This window comes from Physeter macrocephalus, chromosome 3 (assembly GCF_002837175.3).
Source record: "Physeter macrocephalus isolate SW-GA chromosome 3, ASM283717v5, whole genome shotgun sequence".
Taxonomy (NCBI): Eukaryota; Metazoa; Chordata; class Mammalia; order Artiodactyla; family Physeteridae; genus Physeter; species Physeter macrocephalus.
This window is the reverse complement of record NC_041216.1, coordinates 31,583,099-31,605,876: the sequence shown is the minus strand read 5'-3', so window position 1 is coordinate 31,605,876 and position 22,778 is coordinate 31,583,099. Positions and strand designations below refer to the sequence as shown.

The 22,778-nt window shown below is 44.5% G+C and overlaps 1 protein-coding gene across 3 annotated transcripts in view; it reads right to left on the bottom strand.

The window, feature by feature from the left end:
• Positions 1-22,778, bottom strand: part of GNB1 (G protein subunit beta 1) — a 92,078-nt gene that overhangs the window by 35,062 nt on the left and 34,238 nt on the right. For 2 of the 3 annotated variants that reach the window (XM_024125488.3, XM_024125487.3), the window contains exon 2: positions 6,443-6,491. The exons of the other annotated variant lie outside the window; for it this stretch is intronic. The gene's annotated coding sequence lies outside the window, so the exon portion shown is untranslated. The remainder of the gene's footprint in view (positions 1-6,442; positions 6,492-22,778) is intronic. 3 annotated transcript variants of the gene reach the window in all.

Below are 22,778 nucleotides of genomic sequence, written 5' to 3'. Positions count from 1 at the left end.
AGCCGGGCACAGCTCAGGCTCCCTTGCTTCCTTCGAGGCTGTGGGATTCTGTCTTCCCACCTGAAGGCAGCAGCCAAGGTTTGTCCGTGATGTGAAAAGTGGGCCACGAGAGAGAAACCCCTATGGACGGGATGCATAACTACACCCTTGCTGACAGTGGGAGAGATGTCCTAAGCGACAGCCCAGGGAGCTGAGGTCTTGTTCTAGGTGAGCAGAGCTGCCCTAAACTGCTCCTCTCAAAACCGTCAATTCAGACAGCCTACAGCTAGCATCTCCCCACAAAAGTTACAGGAAGTAAAAGCATGACTCATACTCATCAAAGTATATTAATTTCTTCTGAATATGTCTTGACTTTTGCAAAACAGCTCTGATTCTTCGACACCCAACATCTCTGCTGAGCGGTTCTGCTGCGGGAAACGGGGCGGCCTGTCTGCGTTCCGACCAGGCGTGGCACCCAGGCCGAGTCCAGGAACTGGGGCCATTCTCCCTTTATCAGCAGTGCTCTTGGTTTCGCTCTACAAACCCCTTATTTGCCTTCCTCACCCCTGTCTACCGAGCATCTGCTGTGGACAGAAGACACTGTGGCTCCATCCCCCGAGACCACAGTCTAAACGAACGACAGATGAGGCCAACCTCACAAGCCGGCTCAGAAAAGTCTACAGGGTCTCACCACTTGGATTCCTGACTGCTTCAAAATCACATAAAAGGTGATTCACAATCTACTCTGAGGTCATAGCTGACTTAGCACCCCTTGCCGTGTAACGTCACATGTGTCCTCACCACCCGCTAGGAGGAGGTTCAACCAATTGTCCACACAGTAAACAGGAGGAAAAAGAGTCACAACCTACCCGAGGTTTACAGTCACAAACGGCATTGGCCACGGCTCTGATTCAGGCCAGCTCCAGAGTTAACCATGCAGGCCCTCTAAGCAATCCCTAACTGGCTAGAAATGGTCAAGGGACCACAGAAAGAAATTTCACTCCCTTAATCACCTGCTCCCACACGTCATTCCAGGAGGACAAGCTCTCCGACAACGATGCAATGGAAGTTAACACCTGGACATGGCCTTCTGCCCCAGCCAGGGGGAGCACTGTTTTCTTCCTAATGGAGGTATCCCATCAGGGGCAAGAGATCTTAGGTTCTCCGCTTCTAGAGGCAGCATCTTAAAACTGCTCTCCCCACCAAAAAAAAACTTTTTTTAATGTAAATTGGTGCAGTCACTATGGAAAACAGTATGGAGGAGGTTCCTTACAAAACTAAAACTAGAGTTGCCGTACAATCCAGCAATCCCACTCCTGGGCATGTATCCGGAGAAAACTCTTAATTCGAAAAGATACATGCACCTCAACATTCACAGCAGCACTATTCACAATAGCCAAGACATGAAAGTAACGTAAGTGTTGCTTAGGAACACTTAGGAATGGATAAAGAAGATGTGGTACATATATATACAATGGAATACTGCTCAGCCATAAAAAAGAATGAAATAATGCCATTTGCAGCAACATGGATGGACCTACAGATTATCATACTAAGTGAAGTCAGACAGAGAAAGACAAGTATTATATGATATCACTTATATGTGGAATCTAAAACATGACGTATCACTTACATGTGGAATCTAAAACAGACTCACAGACATAGAAAAGAAACTTAAGGTTACCAAAGGGGAAAGGAGATGAGGAGGGATATATTAGGAGTTTGGGATTAGCAAGATGCAAACTACTATATATAAAACAGGTGAACAACAAAGACCTACTGTATAGCACAGGGAACTATATTCAGTATTCTGTAATAAACCATAATGGAAAAGAATATGAAAACGAATATGTATATATAACTGAATCACTTGCTGTACACCAGAAACTAACATAACATTGTAAATCAACTGTATTTCAATTTAAAAAAATTAAAACTGCTTTGACCATTAGTTCGAAAATTGCATGCCATTAGTTCGAAAATTGCATGCCATTAGTTCAGGTGAGCTGCGATTCAAGTTTATGAGTTGCCAGGTGTCACCTCCAGCCCCCAGGCTCATAGGACCCAGTGCCTAACTCATCTCAGCTCCTACCCATCTCCTCCAATCAGCTCATCGCTCTAAGCAGGTGCTGTCCGATACAAGTACAACGGGAGCCACATGTGGAATTCTTAATTTTCCATCAGCCATATTAAAAAACTAAAAAGAAACATGGGTACATTAATTTTAATAATATATTTATTTAATCCAACCAAAAACGTTATTTCAACATGTAATCGATATAGAACAATTGTAAGTAGGCTATTTTGCACTCATTTATCACACTAAGTTTTCCTTATTTTGTTTTTTTGGTGGAGCCACGCGGCATGCAGAATCTTCCCTGACCAGGGATCGAACCTGTGCTCCCTGAGTTGGGATTCCTAACCACTGGACCGCCAGGGAAGTCCACGCTAAATTTTTCAAGTGCAGGGTGTCTAGTTCAATTTGGGCGAGCCTCATTTCCAGTGCTCACCAGTCACGTGTGGCTAGTGGCCACCAGCTATTGTAGTGGCCAGCACAGCACTGGGCCCTTCTCTTCACTCACACAGCAGGCACCCAACTAGAGGCTGCCCAACCCACTTCAGTATCCTCCTAAAAGAACAGGAACTAGGCTCTCCCCACATGGAACTAACCCATTTCCCAGCTCAGACACTGAGCGAGATGAGGTGGTCTTCCCTGACCCCAGTATCACCTCCCCTACGTCGCCTTACAGATCAGCTCACTCACCTACCAGATGCTGGCAATTAGGAGTGACAGCAGAAATCACAGTGGGAGGCGTGAGGTCCTTTGCAAGTGGCAGCTCAGGGAGTGGGATGGGAAGACAGGGCTGAGCCAGTGCTGGACAGCAGGTGTGAGTTACCCTCACCCAGGTTGCCTTTCCCTCTGGAGTCACAGGAAACGGCCAGTGACCCTTTCTCCTGAATCCTTCTGTCTGATGCACTACAAAAACCCATCTGTTCTTCCATCCTGTTCTCCCTCTACAGCTGACCTTGCTTCCCAGGTTGAACACAGAGCCTAGTACATACCCCTTCAAACCCGATGAGGCCACACAGTAAGTCCCACTTGAAGGATTTCAGAGCCAAACTTCATACATGATTGATGCTATCCGAGAAGTGAATGGCACACACCCAGAAGGAAGGTCTAACTGGGAAAGGTGGCAGGGACTGGACATAACTGCACACGACAGAGGCACCTCTGAGAGGCTGTAACCCTCAAGTTTGGGGGAAACTCTGCTCTCAGCCGTGCCACTTGCACTCCAGTACGCAGACGCAATCTTTTGCTTTTACCCTCATTTCCTGCAAACTACGATGAGCACAACTGGGTCTCCCACATGCCTCTGCACGTCCAGCCAGCTTGTGCAGGACCGGCTGGCAGAGCCAACGTGGCTGCACCTGGCTGCGGGCTGCACTTCTGACTTCCAGACCCCACTCTCAGCACCAGGTGGCCTCCACCGAGTTGACAACCTCTCTGCCTCTGAATTTTGGTCTGAAAATGGAAACAGTAACACCACCTACCTCACATGCTATGTGGACTCAATGAGAATCCACATAAGGTCCTTAAAACCTGACTGAACCACAGCAAATGCTCACTAAATCGAACTTGTTACAAAAGCAGTAATAGGGTTTTCCACTTGAAATGATTTAAGTAACAGAAAACTTCTACCTCACCTGTCACTCTTCCAACCCAGTCAGTGGAATAGGCCCTCCGCACAAACAAAAAATATGGGCAGCAGCAGCCACCAGGGTGATACAGGGGTTCAGCAGGTAGAGGCAGGGCCTGCTCCTATGCTAACTGCTCATTTAGCTTAAAAAATATCTTTATTGAAGGTAAATAACACAATAAACAATTACAATTTGATACACTCTGACATATTATACACCTATGAAACCACCACCTCAGTTAAGGTAATGGACACATCTACACCCCCAAAAGTCTCCTTGTGTCCCTCTGTAACCCCACCCCTGACGCCCAGGCAACCACGAATCTGCTTTCTGTCACTACACGTAAGTTTGCATCTTCTAGAGTTTTATATACGTGGAATCATACAGCGTGTACTTTTCTGTGGTCTGGCTTCGCTCCCTCAGCATGGTTACTTTGATATGCATCCACGCTGTTGCATGTCTTTACATGGACGTCTGCCCTCATTTCTCTTGGGTAAACACCTAGGAGTGGAAAGGCTGGATCATACACAGCAAGCATACGTTTAACCTATTAAGAAACTGCTGAACTGTTTTCAACACAGTTGCACCATTTTTCATGCCCACCACCAGTGCATGAGAGTCCAACGCCTGCACACCCTCGGCAGCACGTGGTACTGTCAGTCTTTTCCATTTTAGCCACTGTAATAGGTGGTTAGTAGTGTCTCGTGGTTTTTTTTTTAAATAAATTTATTTATTTTATTTTATTTATTTTATTTTTGGCTGCGTTGGGTCTTTGTTGCTGCACGCGGGCCCCTCTCTGGTTGCGGCGAGCGGGGGCCACTCTCCGCTGTGGTGCGCAGGCTTCTCACTGTGGTGGCCTCTCCCATTGGGAGCACGGGCTCTAGGCGTGCGGGCTTCAGTAGTTGTGGCGCACGGGCTTAGTTGCTCTGCGGCATGTGGGATCCTCCCGAACCAGGGCTCAAACCCGTGTCCCCTGCACGGGCAGGCAGACTCCCAACCACTGAGCCACCAGAGAAGCCCCTTGACATGGACTATTTTTAAAGTTGTTACTGAATTTTGTTACAGTATTGCTTCTGTTTTGGTTTTTTGGCCACAAGGCATGTGGGATCTTAGCTCCCAACCAGGGATCGAACCCACACTCCCTGCACTGAAAGGCGAAGTCTTAACCACTGGACGGCCAGGGAAGTCCCCTCGTTGTGGTTTTAATTTGCATTTCCCTGATGGCTAATGATTTTTCATGTGCTCATCTACCATCTCTCTATATTCTCTGGTGAAGTCTCTGTTCAAATCACTTGTTTTTTTTTTCAGGTTGTTGTTTTCTTAATATTGAATTTTAAGAGTTCTTTACTTATTCTGGACATAAGTTACCTAGAGGACATGTGATCTGCTAGTATTTTCTGCCAGTCTGTGGCTTGTCTTCATTCTCTTAACAGTGTCTTTGAAGGAGGAGGTTTTTTTTCTTTTGCGGTACACAGGCCTCTCACTGTTGTGGCCTCTCCCGTTGCGGAGCGCAGGCTCCGGACGCGCAGGCTCAGAGGCCATGGCTCATGGGCCTAGCCGCTCCGCGGCATGTGGGACCTTCCCGGACCGGGGCACAAACCCGTGTTCCCTGCATCGGCAGGCGGACTCCCAACCACTGCACCACCAGGGAAGCCCAGAGGAGATATTTTTAAATTTGATGAAGTCCAATTTATAAATGTTCTCTTTAATGAACTGTGTCTTTGATGTCATTAAGAAATCCTTGCCTAACCCAAAGTCTCAACGATTTTCTGTTTTCTTTTAGATGTTTTCTAGTGTTAGGTTGTATCTGATTCATTTTGAGTTAATTTTTGTCTATGGAGTCAAGTTCACCTTTTACATATGGATACCCAACTGTTCAAGCACCTAATTCATTCGTTTTAGTTTTGTTTTTTAACTTAAAATTATTTCAGGGACTTCCCTGGTGGCGCAGTGGTTAGGAAGCCGCCTGTCAATGCAGGGGACATGGGTTCAAGCCCTGGTCCAGGAAGATCCCACATGTCGCGGAGCAACTAAGCCCGTGTGCCACAACTACTGAGCCTGTGCTCTCTAGCCCGCGAGCTACAACTACTGAGCCCACGAGCCACAACTACTGAAGCCCACGTGCCTAGAGGCTGTGCTCTGCAACAAGAGAAGCCACCACAATAAGAAGCCCACGCACCACAACGAAGAGTAGCCCCTGCTCGCTGCAACTAGAGAAAGCCCGGGCGCGGCAACGAAGACCCAACGCAGCCAAAAAATAAATAAATTTTTAACAAATAAATAAATAAATAATTTCAACTTACAAAGAGTTGCAAGAATAATACAAAGTACTGGATACCTTTGCCCAGATTTACTGCCAACACTGTGACACATTTATTGCCCCCATTTCATACAAACATATTGGAATTTTTTTCTGAATTGTGTGGCCTCACCTTTATCTGTATGATCTGCTGGTATTCCAACCAAGATTTGATTTGCAAAAGGGGCTCTTCTGCTTTCTACTGAAAGAAGCTGGAGAAATACTGCTCTTGTCCAGAATGTGGACCATCATCTCTGGGACCTTAACCCTTCATGCTGAACACTGGATGAAGACTTTGAAGAGAAAACCCTTCTCTGGGTCAATTTGTTTGAAAACAACTTTGGGCTTAAAAATGAGAGATGGGCAAAACTGTAACAAAAACCAGGTTCTTAAAAAAAAGAAACCTTGAAGAAATTTAAATACTGTACTTTAAAAACTGGTAAGAATCAATTACGTCAAAATTACCTTAATTCAGAAGTGCTTCTGGTCTGGTCTCCAAAACATGTAAAATTGTCTGCAACAGAGAAAAGGCTGTATTTGCATTGATTCAGGTTGTGAGGCACAATATTCCATACATTTTAAGAAGCACATAATTCCGCCCCTTCCCCATCACCATTTCTTGCCTGCAAATCACTTTACTTATTAGTACTTTGTATTAACTTAGTGGTAAGTTTTTCAGTGTGGAAAAGAAGAAATCTGATCTCAATTTCTTAAAAAAAAAAAAAAAAAAAAAGAAAAATCCTTAGAAATGCCTCAGGGAAAATATCTTGAATTAAACTGAAAAGCATCAGGGGGAAGGGGTGTTTAGAATCTTGTTACTACAAAAATTATAGTAACAGCAACAGAAAAAAACACTGCAATTCAAGAAGCTTCTAAGAGTAACCTTCCCCATACTTTCCCGTGTGGCCCGCAGAGGATCTCATGAGAATGTCAAAGAAGCCACGGGTTGACTGTTCCCTAAGTGCAGGCAAGTCAACCTGGGCACATCTCCAGCCCATCCCTCTGGCCCAGTCCAGATGCTGCGGTGCCGTCCAAAGATGTGGCCCTGGGTGTCCAGGAGGCCACAGCAGCAGACACAGCAACAAGCCTCTGGACTTGCCTCTCATCACACTGCAGCCAGTGCGAAAAAATATTTACTTCTAGATTTCTTCTGAAATACCTGCTTGTTCTTTCCCAGAAACTAAGTTTCAATACACTTAAAGATATTCTGGGGCTTCCCTGGTGGCACAGTGGTTGGGAGTCCGCCTGCCGATGCAGGGTACACGGGTTCGTGCCCCGGTCCGGGAAGATCCCACATGCTGCGGAGCGGCTGGGCCCATGAGCCATGGCCGCTGAGCCTGCGCGTCCGGAGCCTGTGCTCCGCAACGGGAGAGGCCACAACAGTGCGAGGCCCACGTACCGCAAAAAAAAAAAAAAAAAAAAAAAAAAAAAAAGATGTTCTGGTAATCTCTCCAAAACACTCTGTGAAAAGGCTGCTTTTGGACATTTCACAGTTTACCTCTTGCCTATTGATCAATTCTCTGTTACGTTTACAAACTCAGTGCATGCCTCTTACCTGGGGGTCAGGAGAGGCATTAACAAGCTGACGTCCCCCAGTTGAACTATGAATTCTAAGGCATTTATTTATAACAAAATAGTTTTGTTTTCGAATTATGCTCGAATGCTGCTTATGTAATAAGCAAGCACATACTTTTCTGGCAGTAAAAGTGGGCATGGAAGAAAACAGTGTGGTGGTTCCTCAAAAAGTTAAACACAGAATCACCATACAACCCAGCAATTCTACTTGTAGGTATACATCCAAAAGAACTGAAAACAGGTATTCAATACACGTACACATATGTTCACAGAAGCACTACTCACAACAGCCGGAAGGTGCCAACAGCCCTCATGTCCATCAACAAATGAATGGATAAACAAAATGTGGTACACCCACATAATGGAATCTTATTCATCCATAAAAAGGAATGAAGTACTGATACACGTACAACATGGATGACCCTTGAAAACATTACACTACGTGAAGAAGCCAGACACAAAAGGTCACATATTGTATGATTCTGTTTATGTGAAATATCCAGAACACGCAAATCCAAGGAGACAGAATGCAGTAGCTGCCAGGGGCTCTGTGTGCGATGGACAACTGCTCGACAGATACAGGGATCCTTCTGGGGTGACAAAAATGTTCTGGAATTAGGTAGAGGTAGTGGCTGCACAACACTGTGAATTACTAAAATGCCACTGAATTGTTCACTTTAAAATGGTTTTGTTGGGGCTTCCCTGGTGGCGCAGTGGTTGAGAGTCTGCCTGCCGATGCAGGGGACACGGGTTCGTGCCCCGGTCTGGGAAGATCCCACATGCCACAGAGCGGCTAAAAAAAAAAAAAAAAAAAAAAAAAAAAAAAAAATGGTTTTGTTATATGAATTTTACCTCGGGGTGGGGGGAGGAATAAGTGCTGTTAAAGGTACTTGAAAAAACCAAACCAAACCAGGGGGTGTGGAAGAAGTTGGAGACAGGGGCAAACTACGGCTCTCGCCCCCATGAACCCTCTGAGCCGGGCTCCCAGGAGTGCACACCGAAGGCTTCATGAAGCCATCAAACTGAAAGCCAGGGAATCTCAACCTTGGCACAACTGACAGGTTTTTTTTACATTTATTATTTTATTTTATTTATTTGTTTATTTATTTATTTATTATTTTCGGCTTCATTGGGTCTTCGTTGCTGCGCACGGGCTTTCTCTAGTTGCAGTGAGAGGGGGCTACTCTTCGTTGTGGTGCGCGGGCATCTCACTGAGGTGGCTTCTCTTGTTGTGGAGCACGGGCTCTAGGCACGTGGGCTTCAGTAGCTGTGGCACGCGGGCTTTGGTAGTTGTGGCTCTTGGGCTCTAGAGCGCAGGCTCAGTAGTTGTGGCGCACGGGCTCAGTTGCTCTGCAGCATGTGGGATCTCGCCGGACCAGGGCTTGAACCTGTGTCCCCTGCATTGGCGGGCGGATTCTTAACCACTGTGCCACCAGGGAAGCCCCACAACTGACATTTTAGATTGGCTTGTTCTCTGTGGTGGGGGCCGTCCTGTCTTCTGTAGGATATTCAGCAGCTGGCCGGCCTCAGCATCCCCTTCCCCAGCTGTGACAACCCCAAATTTCCAGGCACCACTAGATGTCCCATGGGGAGAGCAATACTAGTCCCAGGTGAGAGCCACCCCTTTAAGGTAACTGTCACAATCACCCCCATCTCCAAATGTAAGTCCTTTCACGTATTTTCCACATCAAGAGACAGACAGAAGAAAGTAAAATAGAAAAATGTATCATCATTTGCTCTAATTCAAAGGCCTAGATTGCCTTGTGGCTCAAGGCATGAAACAAAGTTCAAGCTCTCTATTCTTTGGAAGAGAAGACAGGGAGCTAAATCCCAGAGAGCACTGACTCTCCAGCTCACAGAGGATGCTGAGAGCACCACCAAACCACCTCCCGCTGATTCACATGGACAGCTGTCGGGACTTATTTCTGGCTAAAAATAAGACCCAAGTGGGGGTCTTTTTCTGACTGCCCAGCCCACAGAACCCAGCATAGAGAACAAGACCATTGTCTTAGACAGCAGCACACATTCATGTGATCCTAAACTAGGGGTAACACTTTTACAGAAAATCAGAAAACCAGGGATTTAAAAAACCAAAGGCTACATTTTACAAAGCTACCATACCTACTAGAGGCAAAAGGTACAGTGGCAAGTGAGTCCCACCTTTAGACCCCTAAGGGCTGAGCACACTAGACTGATGAGCCTGGCTGACGGGTTTCCAGGGCCCACAGGGGAGGGGGCAGCGCATGGCCAGACAGTCAGGAGAAAAGATGGTTCTCACGCAGCAGGCTGGCAGGGAGGACGCTCCATGGTTACTCTGAAGCCCAACCATGAGGGGTGCTGCTACAGAGTGGACGTAAGGGGTGGCATGAGTACATGCTGAATTTTTCTCTATTTAACGTTCTTAGAAAGAGACCCAGTTAGAAAGAGAAATTGGAGGAAGATACAAACATAAAATTCAAGAAAAAGGTACAACTGTTTATAGACCAATTTTTAGTCAAATTTTAAATATGTGAAATAAAATTCAAATCATAGATTTAACAGAGTAACAACAACTCTATCATGATTTTTATGAGCAAACCAAACACTTTTAATATTCCAAATAAACAATGCCTCGCCTACCCCGACACTGCTTTTAGACCATCTTCCTTTGGCTGGTGGCAGCCTCCTGGAAGGAGGGCATGAGCCCTGCATCCCTCCCTCTTATCCTCTGTACACGGTCTGCCTATGCAAACCCGTGCAGCACAAAGCTTCCAGACCACTCCCTCACAGAGGGACCAGACAGCCGCACACCACACCCTCACTGCCCAGTACTGCTTCAGGCTGCCTCTGACTGCACCTCAAACACTGGTTTTTGAAGTCTACCCAATACCTTGGCTTAATTTTAAGTGATTTATGGGTCAAATCCCTTGAACATCCATTCACTCAACAACTATTTCCATGCCTATAATGTGAGATAGTGTGCTAATGCTGAAAACACATGTCAACAACCAGGTATGTGAGCCACCTACATGGGTCTTACAGTCTAGTGGAGAAAGCATGAAAAATTATCCTATGAGGTACAGAGAAAAAAAAAGAGAGAGGGACTGTACCAATACAAATTAAACTAATAAAAATCAAGAAGGGCTACTTTCTACAGACCTCCAATTATAAAATAAGACATGGCATGTAATATACAGCATAAGGAATATGGTCAGTAATATTGTGATAGCTTTTGTATGGGGACAGAGGGTTACTAGACTTATCACGGGGATCATTTCATAACGTATGCAAGCGTCACACCACTACGTACTGCACCTGAAACTAACGTAATATTGTACAGCAAAGTCCTTCGTTTAAAAGGAAAAGGGTGGTTTCACACAGAGCTGTGTGGTACGGGCACAGTCCTGGAAATGCACGCACAGGCCAGGACCCCGAAGTTCAGAGAGCAGAGCGCTGAAGCAGGTGTGCAGCTGACCCGACCCTGGCTCTGGGGTCAGAGGGAACGGGCCCTGCCCCCAGCCCAGAGAGGCCACTGCACAAAAGCTGGGGTGGACTCCGAGCCATTCTCAGTGGCCAGGGGCACCACAGTCCACTCAAGAGCCAAGGCAGTTCTATTCCCACGATTTTTTTTTTTTGGCTGCGTTGGATCTTGGTTGCTGTGTGTGGGCTTTTCTCTAGTTGCGGCGAGCTGGGGCTACTCTTCGTTGCAGTGCGTGGGCTTCTCATTGTGGTGGCTTCTCTGGTTGCGGAGCACAGGCTCTAGGCGCACGGTCTTCAGTAGTTATGGCACGCGGGCTCTGCAGTTGTGGCGCACGGGCTTAGTTGTTCCGCAGCACATGGGATCTTTCTCAGACCAGGGATCGAACACGTGTCCCCTGCGTTGGCAAGCGGATTCTTAACCACTGCGCCACCAAGGAAGCCATATTCCCAGGATTTTATTAGGCTAATATCCTTAGAGCAGATTTTAAAAGATGGAATTATTATATATCAAAGATTAGGCACTTTAAGCCTCCTGATAAGATCAACTGAGCCTATGTTTTGATTCAGTACAGTTGTTAATTTAGCAATATTAAATCTCTCTGTGATGAACTTCTTTGCACACATATAATCTAGTATCATGAGATTTTAAGTATCAAATACTAGCATTTGTATGAGTATTGTTATTCCAACATTTTTCAAAATCTAAAAACTGAGTCCTCTCGAGATATACCTAGAGAATTCCTTTACTGGGGACATTAAAATTTCAAATCAAGCAAAGGTACACCTGTTGGAAATGATTCCTTCTATATCCACATAACCCCACACATGTGCCCTGTTACTTATCTGTAATTCTGAGATCCCTAAACCCGGCCAGAACAGACATAAGGGCATTAATTAGCCTTTATCCTGTTCATTGTGAACAGTCATACATTTTTTATCACAAGCTTTAAGGTGTCTGATTGTAAGTCCTGCTGGGGGCACTGTGCATGTGTGATATACACACCACTTCATCTTTCTAAATCCTGAAAAAGGCTGAATTCTAGAACACATCCAGTCCTAAGAGTTTTGCATAAAGGACTGGGGGCTTGTAAGAGACAAAGTAAACTTCTCAGTTCTGAAAATTCTCTAGTACAAACCTGTCCTGAAGAGGCAGGATATGAAATGATAATGTGAAGGAGGTCCCCTAGCCAAATTTAGGAATAAATCTGAGGGTAAAAAGGAATAATAATTAAAACAGAATATATATTACTGAAAAAAAAATGAACACACAAGTACACAATAACACTCGAATAATAAATAAAACAGAAAGAAACAAGAAGAAAGGTGAAGCTTTTCTTTAAAAGTTTTTCTACAAACAAATATAGAAGGAATGACAGGTTTAGGGCTCTGGAGTAGCCGCAGATGCAGGCAAAGACCACCCACCTGGGGGTGCTGAAATCAGTGGGTGAAAGTATGTGAAGTTACAAGGAAGTCACAAGGACTAAAACTATCACTCACAGATTATTTCTTCACTGTAAAAAGGAAAAGTTATTACAATTAAGAAATCTGGGGACTTCCCTGGTGGCGCAGTGGTTAAGAATCCGCCTGTCAACGCAGGGGACACGTGTTCGATCCCTGGTCCGGGAGAGATCTCACATGCTACGGAGCAACTAAGCCCGTGCGCCACAACCACTGAGCCTGCACTCTAGAGCCTGCGAGCCACAACCACTGAAGCCCGCCCGCCTAGAGCCCGTGCTCTGCAACAAGAGAAGCCACCACAATGAGAAGCCCATGCACCGCAATGAAGAGTAGCCCCTGCTCGCCGCAACTAGAGAAAGCCTGCGCAGCAACGAAGACCCAACACAGCCAAAAATAAATAAATAGATAGATAAGATAGATAGAAAGAAAAGACAAGACAAGAAAAGAAATCTGGTGTCATCACCTTAATCAAGTGATTATATGTAGTATTTTCAATAATGGAACAAACCAAGATTAGGGATCTCATGATATGATAAAATGAGAAGTACAAGTCACCTATGGGGCATTTTTGCCAAAAGTATTTTGCCTGTATCCAATCATGAGGAAATAATTTATAAAAATCCAGAATGTGAGACATTACAAGTAATTGACCTGAACTCTTCAAAACTGTCAATGTTAATGACAGACAAAAAGGTGGGAAGACTGCTCAAGATGTAGTGACCCTCAGGAGACAAGATAACAAAATGAGCAACACATGAACTTGATTAAACCCTGAATTTGAATAAAGGGCATGAAGACATTCTGAAGAAAACTGAAGAAATCTAAACGTGGACTTGGATTACGCATTAGTGAATCAATGTTAAGATCTGGGGTATAACGAAACTACTGTGGATATGTAAAGAACATCCTTGTTCTTGGGACAGGCTGGAGTTGTAAAGAATAAAGTATCATGACACAACAATCAAATGGTTCACCAAAAAAGCAGAGAGAGAGAAAGAAAATGTTACAAATTACCGAAACTTGGTGAAAGGTACAGAATGTTCACTGACCTATTCTTTCAACTTTCTGTAGCTTCAAAAGTTATTCAAAATTAAAAGCTGGGGAAGGGAAATACTATGGCCAACAAAAGGCAAATACAGATTTTAAAAATATGCACTTGCAGTGATCAAATGAAAGATGGGATGACTTGAAGATAAAGTCAGAGAAAATAACTTATTTTATAACTATTTTTTCTAACTTTTCCACTGACCAATACAGTAAGAAAGAGCTTTAGTAGCTGGAAAACTTGGTACAACCTCAAGATTTAATGACTCAATCAATGCATTTTGATTTTTAAGAGCGTACTTTTTTAAAAAGATGAATATTTAACTTTTAATTTTTCATATTTAATTAATTTTTATTCATTTTAACAGTGTTTTAAGTGTTATTTTTCTCAGGCTGGCTAGAGGTTTATCAATATGATTTTTTCAAAGGGCCAATTTTCAGTTTCACTGATTTTTCCTACTGTGTTTCTGCTTTCAGTTTCACAAAATTCTGCTTATTGTCATTATTTTCTTCCTTGTGCTTGTTTTGATATCAATGTGCTCTTCTTTTAGTTTCTTAAGGTAGAAGCTTAGATTGGTGAGACCTTTTCTGTTTTCTGTAGTAAGCATTTAATTCTACAGATTTCCCTATAAGCACTGCTTTCACTATGCCCCACAAATGTTGATATGCTTTGTTTTCACTTTCATTCAAATTAAAATTTTCAAGTTTCCCTTATGATGTCATCTTTAAGTTTCAACTACCTGGGGACTTTCCAGACTGCATTCTGTTACTGTTCTCTAATTTAACTCCACTGCAATCACAGCTACTCTCTAGCCCCTGACAGATCCAACTGCTGGGTCCTCCTCAAGTCTGGCTTCCACTGATTCCTTTATCTCTTAACAACAGATCACTTCCTGTGTATCACATATAATTTTTCACTGTGCACCAGAGAAAAGCAACAGAAACCAAAGTAAACAGTATCTATGCCTACGGACGGGACACCCCTTCTTCTGTGGGGCCATCAGTATGGAAAGTTAAGTCAATCTGCTCTTCAGCTGAGTTGCACGCAGGTTTTGTAATCCTCGGCACGCCATAGACTTCAAATTTTTTCAACAGTAAACTGCCTTCACCTTCACGACACTAGAATACTGTTCTCAAAAATTATTGGCCAAAGGAGAAATATACCCCTCTCAAACCCGCTGCAAGCCGGAAGTGAGGCAGAAAAGCAAGTCATCCAACTTCTCAAAATTCAGATTCACAGGAAGATGAAAACAAATGTGCAGGCTGCCTCAGTTTGAGGATTAGCCTTCAACTTTATTTTGGCAGAAAGGTGGGTGTTTGCTAAACTGAAAAAAAAAAAAACAAACCAAAAAACCAACATACTGCGATAGAATATATAAGGACTCCCCCAAAGTTAACGTTCTGCCCGACATGGTACACAGTCTTTGGCAGAGAACACACCTTGCCCCACAGCCACAAAGGCTCCGTTAACCCCGTTTCCCAGGAGGCTGGGGCTCTGCCTTGCTTCCACTCATGTGTCCAGAGGTTCCTTAATGAGTATCTTCAGGTGCTACGTTGGATGTTCTGTACAAAGCTTGGACTTGCCTGTAGAACCACTGCCAGCCACATTCCCGGCATCATACCACACAGTGATTTCATACAGTGACACATCAAGAATCTCATGTCTGCACCACCTCCTTCTCATGCACTGTGAAAATGAAAGAACACACGAGGGCTGCAGTTTCCACCATCACAGTCTGGGAACCAGCTCTGTATGAAGGTGCACCAGGGGCAGGAGAGGCGCACAGGAACACTTGTGATGCTCCTACCTAAAACAGTTTTGGCTATATCCCTAGCTGCTGAATAATAAGTTTCTAATCATGCTCAGTTTTGGGTTTTTAAAATTAATTTATTTATTTTTGGCTGCGTTGGGTCTTCGTTGCTGCGCGCGGGCTTTCTCTAGTTGCCGCGAGCAGGGGCTACTCTTCGTTGCTGTGCATGGGTTTCCCATTGTGGTGGCTTCTCTTGTTGCGGAGCACAGGCTCTAGGCGCGTGGGCTTCAGTAGCTGTGCCTCGCAGGCTCTAGAGCACAGGCTCAGTAGTTGTGGCACACGGGCTTAGGTGCTCCGTGGCACGTGGGGTCTTTCCCGGACCAGGGCTCTAACCTGTGTCCCCTGCGTCGCCAGGTGGATTCTTAACCACTGCGCCACCAGGGAAGCCCTCAATTGTTTTTAAAATTATCCTGTATTTTCTTGTGTTCATTGAAAGCTTAAAGAAACACACACACTTCACTGTGGTTTCCATGAGACAGTAAATCTTTGGGGGAAAAGTTATGAGGGAAACTACTTATTTTTTGCAGAAGGGTGGTTAACTATGCAATATGACTTGCAAAGAATTCCAACTGGGAATGTAAATTGATACAGCCACTATGGAGAACAGTATGGAGGTTCTTTAAAAAAGTAAAAACAGAATTACTATATGACCCAGCAATCCCAACACTGGGCATATACCCAGAGAAAACCGTAATTCAAAAAGACACATGTGGGGCTTCCCTGGTGGCGCAGTGGTTGAGAATCCGCCTGCCAATGCAGGGGACACGGGTTCGATCTCTGGTCCGGGAAGACCCCACATGCCGCAGAGCAACTAAGCCCGTGCACCACAACTACTGAGCCCATGTGCCACAGCTACTGAAGCCCACGTGCCTAGAGCCCGTGCTCCACAACGAGAGAAGCCACCGCGATGAGAAGCCAGCACGCTGCAACGAAGAGTAGCCCCTGCTCGCGGCAACTAGAGAAAGCCCGCGTGCAGCAACGAAGACCCAACACAGCCAAAAATGAATAAATAATATAAATAAATTTATTTTTTTAAAATAAGACACATGCACCCCAACGTTCACTGCAGCACTATTTACAATAGCCAGGTCATGGAAGCAACCTAAATGTCCATCAACAGAGGAATGGATAAAGAAGATATGGTACATATATACAATGGAACATTACTCAGACATTAAAAGGAACAAAATTGGGTCATTTGCAGAGACATGGATGGATCTAGAGACTGTCATACAGAGTGAAGTTAAGTCAGAAAGGGAAAAACAAATATCGTATATTAACGCATATATGTGGAACCTAGAAAAATGGTACAGGTGAACCGGTTTGCAGGACAGAAATAGACACAGAGATGTAGAGAACAAACGTATGGACACCACGGGGGGAAAGTGGCGGGGGTGGTGGTGGGATGAATTGGGAGATTGGGATTGACATGTATACGCTAATATGTATAAAATGGATTAACTAATAAGAACCTGCTGTATAAAAATATAAAATAAAATTCAAAAAAAAAAAAAAAGAGCTCCAACTTTTTCCCCAACTTTGGTTTGCCTAGGAGAATAGCTCAAATTTTGCAATAAAAAACTAACTTTACTATCAAGCATAGTAGTAACTGCTGAACACTTGGCATGTTTTGTGGGGAAGAAGTATGGAAATACAGCCAGGGATACATCAATATGGAAAAATGGATAGAAGCAGCAATATGCTCACAGCACTTTAAATCCAATACAGAAACAGGAGGCACAACCATAACACTGACAGTCTCCTCCCAGGGCTGCCTATATTTCCAGACTGAAACGATGTGCCAAGCGCCCAGCGCAATGACTGAAAAGACACTGAAATCAAGCTACATCATGTTTCAGAACTCCAGAAGCAAAAGTAAGATCCTAAAAGCTTCCAGATGGAAAAAATCGGTGCTATACAAAGGACCAAGAATCAACAGCTCTGAACTCCCAACAGCAACACTGGAAACTGGGAGAAAACAGAGTAATGTCCTGAACTAATTCCAAGCAAGAATTGTATACTCAAAATTATCAATCCTAAGGTCAGAATAAAGACATACAAAGTCTAGAAAGCTACTAAAGGATATTTTCCCCCAAAAGGGGAAAAAAATGAGGAAGACATCACACCTGGAACTCAAGAGATCCAGAGGAGACATGATTTCCTTCTCTTTCTTTTCTGGACCTTAGATTCGGTGGTTAATGAACTCTTTGATACAGTAATGATATTCTGATACAGTGACCATCCCAGAAGGTCTGACCCACATGGCACTCACGTGTGTTATCAAGCACTGCTCTGAGTGCTGTGCCTACTGTTCCTCTAAGGCCCACAGCAATTTAATGAGCAAGCCTTAGAAGTGTACCCACTATGTTACGGACAGGTAAACTGATAGAGCCTAAGACCCCAAACTAGACTTTAAACATGTATCTGGAAAAAAGACATAGGTCACATTACTGTTAACCAACCTTAATATTTATCACGTACTTACTAATGTGCCAAACGCTATGCTGCTAAGTACTTTATACACATCATCTGATTAATTCCTCAATAACCCAACGAGTACATACTGTTATCATCATTCCTTGTCATTTAAATTCTGTAAAATTACAGAAAACATAGCTCAGGCAAAGAAAGGTCAGTAACTAACTCAAAGTTGAACAAAGAGCAAGAGGCACAGTTAGCATTACACCCAGTGAAGGGACTCAAGCCCAGGGGCTTATGTTGGCACTAAACTTACTGTCATTTTAAAATAATAAGTCTGTATACATTTTTTAAAAAGAAAGAAAATCAGATACAAAAACTAAATTTGTCCCTTTGCTCAGAAAGTCCTTTGGCCTCTCTTCCCCTCTGCCAGGAAACAGCACTCAACCTTAGAGACAGAGCTTTATTAAACCTTCCTGACTGCCCCTCTCCCCAACTAGCCAGCCTCCCTCCTGTTCTCTGACCCACTGCCAGGCTCCCATCCTACGAGGCTGTAAGCAAGGACCGTGCCTTGCTTTCATTGCTGCTTTGGACACTTGCTTTGGAGCGGAGGGTCTGTCACCTTACAGAGCGCCTGTTCTAAGAGCTGCCCCCGTTGTTCCTCCTCCAAACCCTGGTCTTGGGATGGTCCCCTGGCTCCCACTCACCCCAGTCAGAGCTGAGCACACCCAGGACAGGTACCCAGCTCAAGTCAGACCAAACACACTGTATCCCCCAATAATGTGGAAACTGAGACTGAGAGTGCAGTGGGCTCTCTGGGGCTGGAAGTGGGACCTGAACTGGAGAGCTGGGGCAGGCCACCCTCCACAGCATAGGCTGAGCAGCAGGAAGAAGAGGAGCACAGATGCACAAGAGGGGGACACACTCCCCACTGTTCCTGTCCCTTCCCAAGGCCTCTGCATTCCAGTCTTATAATTCTAGTTTTGTTTTTTTAATATTTGAATTTTATCTTTTTATACAGCAGGTCATCCATTTTATACACATCAGTGTCTACATGTCAATCCCCGTCTCCCAATTCATCCCCCCACCCCGCTTTCCCCCCGTGGTGTCCATACATTTGTTCTCTACATCTGTGTCTCTATTTCTGCCTTGCAAACCGGTTCTTCTGTACCATTTTTCTAGGTGCCACATATATGCATTAATATACGATATTTGTTTTTCTCTTTCTGACTTACTTCACTCTGCATGACAGTCTCTAGGTCCATCCACGTCTCTACATCTTCTTGTTTTTTCTTAATCTGGAGCTTCAGTTGGTTTGTTTCTTGCAACCAAATAACTCTACTAAAACTACCTGTATATCATACCTACGCCAGCACCAAGCATCCATTCCCTAAGTGCTTGCAAATAAGTCCATGACCTCCTCAGTTTAGGGCTTCACCAACAGTCTCTGCAAGAGGACCCCCAAATTCCCACATGTCTTATCTTCCAAGCCTGAACCCTTAGCCTCCAGTTACACACCCTTTGCCTCCCACCTGGGGGATGGGAGCAACAGACCCTTAGCCCCCTTACCTGACCGTATGAGCAACACCTGATGTGTCAATCACCTCCCCTCCTCCTCAAACGCTGGGTGAGAGGATACCATTCTTTTGCTGTCCCCAATCTCCTTGCTACGCCCTTTCCTGACTGCAGCCCGATCCCTAGAATCTTGGCAGTGCAGTGCTCTAAGGGCTCAATCCCCTATCACAGTAACAGGCTTTCCCTTCCAAACCCACTGACGGTGGATTCACCGCCCACTTCCGGCACAAAAAACCCCCTCCCCACAAGCTGCCACTCAATCCTACCCATCCCCCTGTCTCGCCCCCCGGACTCCACGCCCACTGTCCGGGCCTTTGCCTAGCCGGCTATTAACTTGCTTCCCCAGCCACCTCTTTCCCTCTCCAGCCATCCTATACACCACTGCCTGATTTATCTTTCTGAAGGGCAGCTCTTGACACCTGACTCTAGTCTTCAAGTGCTCCTCCTACAGAAGAAAATCAAACTCTTTAGCCTGGCCTAGTAGAAAGCCCTTGTACCTTACCCACCATACTTCCAGGCACCCTCCCCCAGGATTCTGATTCATCGAGTCTGGTGTGGCCAAATACACGTACACAAACGCTGCGGGTGAACTTGGGGCTCTCCACCAGATTTGGACCAAGATCCTGACCACCAGTCCCTTACAGAGAAATCCGAGAAACATTAATGTATTCTTGCCTTGAAGAGTTAGAGACAACTTTTAAAAAGTAATATATTTCCCCACAGTCAAGAAAAAGCACATGCTTCCAAAACTTACCAGCTGAAGACATGAACATCGTATTTCCTGTAAAAACTGCAAAACAGAAGGCACTCTGAATTGAAGTGTTTCTGTCAGTCATATTTTAAAGTGTCTGTGATTTATGATGGGAACTGGAAAGAAGCAAGAATCACAGACACTCTGTGCCTTCAGACCATTCAGAACCCGGCAGTGCTCTTTACTGTGAAGCTCAGCTTATGTCTGTGTTTATTATGTGGTCTCTGTTAGAAAAGCAATTCGTGAACCTGTTCTTGTGCCATACACCAGTTTAGGCCAGACTAAAGCCAAGCAGGAATATTTACAGGTATACTTTGTTTTACTGCACTTCAGAGATACTGTGTTTTTTACAAACTGAAGAGTTGTGACAGCCCCACGTTGAGCAAGTCCATCAGCGCCGTTTTTCCAACAGCATTTACTCACTTTGTGTCTCTATGTCCCATTTTGGTAATTCTTGAAATATTTCAAACTTCTTAATTATTATTATATCTGTTATGGTGTTACTACCTAATGTTACTATTATAACTCACTGAAGGATCAAACAATGATTAGCACTCTTTAGTAATAAAGTGTTTTCAATTTAAGGTCTGTTTTTTTAGACATAATGCTATTGCACACTTAGCAGACTACAATATAGTGTAAATACAACTTTGATATGCACTGGGAAACAACCAAAAAAGTCATGTGATTTGTTTTATTGCAATACTCGCTTAACCGTGGTAGCAGAACCGAACTGGCAGTATCCCCAAAGTATGCCTGTACTTCCAGCTTGAAAACATATAGCCATGCTATACAACAGCACTAAAACAGGATGAACGTTTTAAATTGTTTATAAAACATTTAACAATAAATGGTCTTGATATCTGGGCTCACGTTTGTGAGCCTTCATTCATGCACTCATCATGCCTGTTCCGTGCCAGGCACTGAAGCAGGGGCTCCACACACTGACTTGTCCTTGCCACTCAAGCTTCTCACCTGCTTGAACTAAACACTGATAAACACAGCCACTTCTTATCTCTCTCTGGATGTGACAGGAGTTGCCAAATTAACTTTGTTTTCTCCATTCCTGGATTTTTACTCCAATTGCTATCCCTCTCTTAAAGGAAACCTTGTTGGTACAAAAGAGCCCAGTTATCAAAAAAGGGGTGAGAAGGGGGACCACAGTAAAGAAGCAGCAACACAACAAAGAAACGGGCATCAAAAATCTGTTTGGAGGACTTTCCTGGTGGTGCAGTGGCTAGGAATCCGCCTGCCAATGCAGGGGACACAGTTTCAATCCCTGGTCCGGGAAGATCCCCGCGAAGCAACTAAGCCCGTGCTGCACAACTACTGAGCCTGTGCTCTAGAGCCTGCGAGCCACAACTACTGAGCCCACGTGCCACAACTACTGAAGCCCGTGCACCTAGAGCCCGTGCTCCACAACAAGAGAAGCCACCGCACCACAGCAAGGAATGGCCCCCACTCAACACAACTAGAAAAAGCCTGCAGGCAGCAACGAAGACCCAACGCAGCCAAAAAGAAAAATAAATAAACAAAAATCTGTTTGAAGGAGGATCTATATGTATCATTTTGGTCCCAGACTTTCCTTCCTAATTAAGCTTTAAGCAAGTGAATGCTCAAGATAAAATTCCTTGATCAAAGAATCATTAGTCATAGGAATTCACCAAGAAGCTTACTGAATACAAGAAAACCAAGCTTATAAGCTTATAACCAAGCTTTGGTTATTATAATAACCAAAGTCCCATCCAAGTTATCCATTAATTAGCAATGATTAAAAAGTAAATGGGAGAGAGGAACCAAGATGGCAGAGTAGAAGGACGTGCTCTCACTCCCTCTTGCGAGAACACCAGAATCACAACTAGATGCTGGACAATCATCGACGGGAAGACACGGGAACTCACCAAAAAAGATACCCCACATGCAAAGACAAAGGAGAAGCCACAGTGAGACAGTATGAGGGGCACAATCACAGTAAAATCAAATCCCATAACCGCCAGGTGGGTGACTCACAGACTGGACAACACTTATACCACAGAAGTCCACCCACTGGAGTGAAGGTTCTGAGCCCCATGTCACGGTTCCCAACCTGGGGGTCCGGCAACAGGAGGAGGAATTCCTACAGAATCACACTTTGAAGCCTAGTGGAAGCTGACTGCAGGACTTCGACAGGACTGGGGGAAACAGAGATTGCACTCTTGGAGGGCACACACAAAGTAGTGTGCACATAGGGACCCAGGGGAAGGAGCAGCAACCCCAAAGGAGACTGAACCAGACCGACCTGCTAGTGTTGGAGGGTCTGCTGCAGATCAGAGGGCAGACAGCAGAAGCAAGAAGAACTAGAACCCTGCAGCCTGCGGAATGAAAACCACATTCACAGAAAAACAGACAAGATGAAAAGGCAGAGGTCTATGTACCAGATGAAGGAACAAGATAAAACCCCAGAAAAACAACTAAATGAAGTGGAGATAGGCAACCTTCCAGAAAAAGAATTCAGAATAATGATAGTGAAGATGATCCAGGACCTCAGAAAAAGAATGGAGGCAAAGATCGAGAAGATGCAAGAAATGTTTAACAAAGACCTAGAAGAATTAAAGAACAAACAGAGATGAATGACACAATAACTGAAACGAAAACTACAGTAGAAGGAATCAATACCAGAATAACTGAGGCAGAAGAATGGATAAGTGACCTGGAAGACAGAATGGTGGAA